Consider the following 4800-nt stretch of genomic DNA (forward strand, 5'->3'; position numbering starts at 1 on the left):
ATAGCTTCTAAAGATCTGACATAATAACAGTGAAATTATCATTGACATGAAATTTATTTTAATGAAATGGAAAGTTTTTCTAAACAAACACAGATACTTTTGGTTTTGCTTAACTGACATAATTTCTATTTGTCAAATGGCATTGTTTGGAAGTCATTAAAATTACGACTAGAAGCATCTCTACATTAAAACATTCATTTGTAATTTATTTATTTTACTGCAAGTTGGACATTACATTTAAAAATGTTTTACTTATTTAAATAACTTTTTTGCAAAGTAATTGATAGTTGAGATTTAAACATATATTTCTTTATTTTCTCTCCCACTGCCACAAATTATGCAGTCAAGTTTTCCACATTTGGGAAAATAACAGGGGTCAGCACATCTGGAGAGCAATGTATAAGCCTCACCCTGGGAAAACCACCTTTGTGATCATGGTATCTCCCCTGCCAAGTAAGGATTAAGCATATATTTCTAAAGCAGTTCCACCATAAGTGTCAGATCCATTCTCAACCAATGCCCCCATCCCACCTTCACACCACCGCACCTGCCATCATTCCAAGCACATTAAAGTTCTATGGTTTCACTTAGAACCCATGTATTCAGTGTTGTTGAGTCTGTGCTTTGGTAATAAAGCTATATCACTCTCTAACATCATTATAACAAAACCTTGACTGCTATCCTTATTATATATCTTTTTCTGCTGTTGTTTGTTTGTTTGTTTGTTTCTTTTGTTTTATTTTTTTATTTTTTATTTATTTTTTGATTTTTGGGACACACCCAGCGGTGCTCAGGGGTTACTCCTGGCTGTCTGCTCAGAAATAGCTCCTGGCAGGCACGGGGGACTATATGGGACACCGGGATTCGAACCAACCACCTTTGGTCCTGGATCGGCTGCTTGCAAGGCAAACACCGCTGTGCTATCTCTCTGGGCCCTCTTTTGTTTTATTTTTTTGGTCATACCCAGTTGTGCTCAGGGTTATTCCTGGCTATGCACTCAGAAATTGCTTCTGGCTTGGGGGATCATATGAGACGCCACTGATAGAACTCAGGTCTGTCCTGGGTCAGCAGAGAAAATGCCCTACCACTGTACTATAGCTCTGCCCCCCTTATTATTTAACTTTCTCATCTTGATGTCTTTCCTTCTTTGTTCTTTCCTCCCCTAATTCTGGACACATGGGTGATCTAGTCATTCCCCCTTTACTACATTACATTTTATCACCTGGTTATTTTATATACCACAGATAAGAGAGATCATCCTGTGTTTGTCTTTCTTGTGATTTACTTTACTCAACGTGAGATTTCCCAGTTCTAACCAAGCTGCAGGAAATTGCATAATTTCATCATTCCTCATAACAGCACACTATTCCATTGTGTATATGTTACACATCCTAAGAATTCATTTTTCTGTTGTTGGCTGACTCCATATCTTAGCTATTGCAATCCTTGTAGTAATGCATAATGACATGCATATGTCCTTCTGAATTAATGTTTGTATGAACTATTCTTTTGAATTCATAAGCTAGTTCATATATCAGCATATATTTTTAAAATGACATGGGTATTCCTATTCATTCATACCTATCAATTTTAGAAAAGCAACCCTCTTCAATGTGTTTGAGAAAACAAAAAAAAATAGAATATTTGTGCTTTGAGTGGAGAAACTCTCAAAGAAAATTAAAGTTTTTCTTATTTCAGCAAAAATTTAGGAGACTTTCATATGGAGTTTTATCATTTGGTATAATAGCCCTCAGTACTCATAAAGATTCCTTTTATTAGTAGTTTGTGTCACATACATTAAGAAATATTGTGCAAAGGCTGAATTCCCAATATTCAGTTCAGTGGCATCTTCAATGACTTAACTTTATTGGCAAAGTCATTCAATAAAATAAGTAAATAGGACTAGATGAAACTCAAAAATCTCTACACAGTAAACAAAACAATAGCTAAAAATAAAGGAAGATTTTTGGGGTGAAAAATTGTAATTTATCAAAACTCAACTTAAAAATATAAGATGCTGTAGTGTACAATAAGTACACAAAACACTCTTAGGTGCATATTCAAGTCAAGTATGAACTCCTAATTCCTTTCCTTAGCCCTCCCACCCTGAGATCTTAGTATTTTTCCATAAACAATCATGCACTTAATTTGAAAAAATAAAGCCCAAGTATATTTTGATGTATTAATTAGCACCAAACAAGAATACAGTTCCATTTGCTTTTTAATAAACAAAAACCCAATCAATAAAGCTAATGAACTCAGCCAATACTTCTGTTGTAGATATTATACATTCATGTAAATACATGGCCTACTCTACCCTAAACATTGGTGTGGCTGGTTTTCAACCTTTGTTTGAATTGGCAATTGTCCCCATGTTGCAATGCTGGAGCCATTCTGTCTCTAAAATAATTGCAATTTAGGAACTTCCTACGCAAGCTCATCTGTCTTTTTTAGTTGGAAACAAGTCTAAAATTGGTGTGGAGGGGCCGGGCGGTGGCGCTCGAGGTAAGGTGCCTGCCTTACCTGCGCTAGCCTAGGAGACGGACCGCGGTTCGATCCCCCGGCGTCCCATATGGTCCCCCAAGCCAGGAGCGACTTCTGAGCGCATAGCCAGGAGTAACCCCTAAGCGTCACCGGGTGTGGCCCAAAAACCAAAAAAAAAAAAAAAAAAAAAAAAATTGGTGTGGAAAACTTAGATCTTTCAAGGACAACTACTGGCTGAAGATAATGAAACTGTTTTAAGGCAAGCTCTCCACAGTCTGTTAATGCTTTGTCCAAAACCACACTTAGGTTTTCCAAGGAAGGAACTATTGCTGTCTCAGCTACTATTAAAGGTGGGATTGCAGTTAGGTTCTCATGAATTGCAGAATCACTGGAAGAATGAGGTATGTCTGGCCGGAGAGATAGCATGGAGGAAGGGCATTTGCCTTGCATGCAGAAGGACTGTGGTTTGAATCCTGGCATCCCATATAGTCCCCCAAGCCTGCCAGGAGTGATTTCTGAGCATAGAGCCAGGAGCGATTTCTGAGCACTGCTGGGTGTGACCCCCCAAAATACAAAACAAAGCAAAACAACAGCAACAACAATAAAAGAACGAGATATGTCAAATTCAGAGATGCTTTCATTAACTATATTAGTTGCCATAATATTGCCTGTTAAGTCATTACTGGGTTGTGAAGAATTACTTAATGTTAAGTGCTCTGAAGGCTCCCAATAATCAAAATCGTCTTCCTTCTCTTCACTTTTCTGAATAAACTAAAGAAATGAAGTTATTTACAAACCAATGGAATTTGAAATAGATTTTTTGTTTATTTGTTTGTTTGTTTTTGGGCCCCACCCGGTGATGCTCAGGGTCACTCCTGGCAATGCGCACAGAAATCGCTCCTGGCTTGGGGACCATATGGGATGCTGGAGGCTCAAACCACTGTCAGTCCTAGGCTAGCGAGGCAAGGCAGATGCATTGTGGCTATTATTTCATGCTAGCTCCAAGATATTTTGTTTTAAGGCACAGTAAGTGTTGAGGAAATTAGAAAGGAAATACCCTTAGTTGGTCTAAAAACACTGGGTGTCTCTACCCATGAAGAATCGATCTTAAGACCAACTACAGGCTCCCGGCATACAAATTGTCCAAACTCAAGGTCTTTCTTCCTGGTCACAGGAAATGTTCTACTCAATCACGGTTGTAGCAGTCAGGCTTCTGTAATTTAGAGGTCTTGGTTTTGCACAGATCCTATGACAAAACCACGGTGTCATGGAACATCTGATTTCATCATTCTGTTTGGTAAGTAAACCTGCCCATAAAGCAAGTCGGTAGTTAAACCTGTCCTTAGAGCAAGTTCTTGCTTTTTTTGTCATCAGCAGGATGTTATACGAACCTATCATGGAGCAGGTTGGTGCCAGAACAGCATTAGGACCTACCCCAAAGTGTGTATGATTTCTAATGGTGGTGCAGAAAACTGTGCCATGTGTGAGAATGAGATGCATTCAGTCGATGTCAATCAGAAAAAACCTGCCCCCACACACACATACACACCCCTTATATATTCTAGAAAGGGGCTCCTGCCTTTTTCATAGAAACTTGGGACATGAAATACTTTGTTTTACTACATATTTTAATGTCTATCTATAAACTGAGAAAAGAAATAAATTGGATATAGCCCAGTGGCCATGTGGTCTTAGGTGAATTATGTAAAATAAATAAATAAATGAAAAAGGTCAGAAATAAATACCCAAGTCAAATAAAATAGAATAATAAAATAGACAATAAAATAGAATAATAGAATCAAGAAACCCAAACTCCAATAATCTAAAACTAAAATGGATCGGTTACACTGGTAGTCCAAGGGCCTAAGGGTGGAGGTATGGGATACATGCTGGGCACTTTGGTAAATGGAGGTCAACACTGGTGGTAGGAATGGCCCTAATTCACTGTCACTATATGTTCAAAATACAACTATGAAGGATTTGTAATCCACAATGGTCTCAATAAAAATAAATGAAAATAAAGACATCCTGCTGAATGGGCCAACATATTTGCACATAATTCATCTGGTTAATTAAAATCTAAGATATAAAATTAGAAAACAGTTAAAAACAAAAATAATAAATATCACTTCAAAAATCAGGAAAGAGGAACTAGAGAAATAGCTCTATTAACTAAGCTATCCTTGGTTCAATTTCCTGTATTGTAGAACTCACCCCTTCACCCCAGCATGGTTTGGTGTAATCTCTGAGCAGAGTGAGGATTAACAAGATATAGAAAGTAGCAAATTAAAGTCAACCCTTATAAATATGATCCAT

General features: G+C 37.6%; 1 pseudogene; it reads right to left on the reverse strand.

The window, feature by feature from the left end:
• Nucleotides 1-287: 287 nt before the first annotated feature.
• Nucleotides 288-461, reverse strand: LOC126024942 (uncharacterized; annotated as a pseudogene).
• Nucleotides 462-4800: the final 4339 nt, after the last annotated feature.

The sequence above is a fragment of the Suncus etruscus genome, chromosome 12 (assembly GCF_024139225.1).
Source record: "Suncus etruscus isolate mSunEtr1 chromosome 12, mSunEtr1.pri.cur, whole genome shotgun sequence".
In the NCBI taxonomy this organism is placed as follows: domain Eukaryota; kingdom Metazoa; phylum Chordata; class Mammalia; order Eulipotyphla; family Soricidae; genus Suncus; species Suncus etruscus.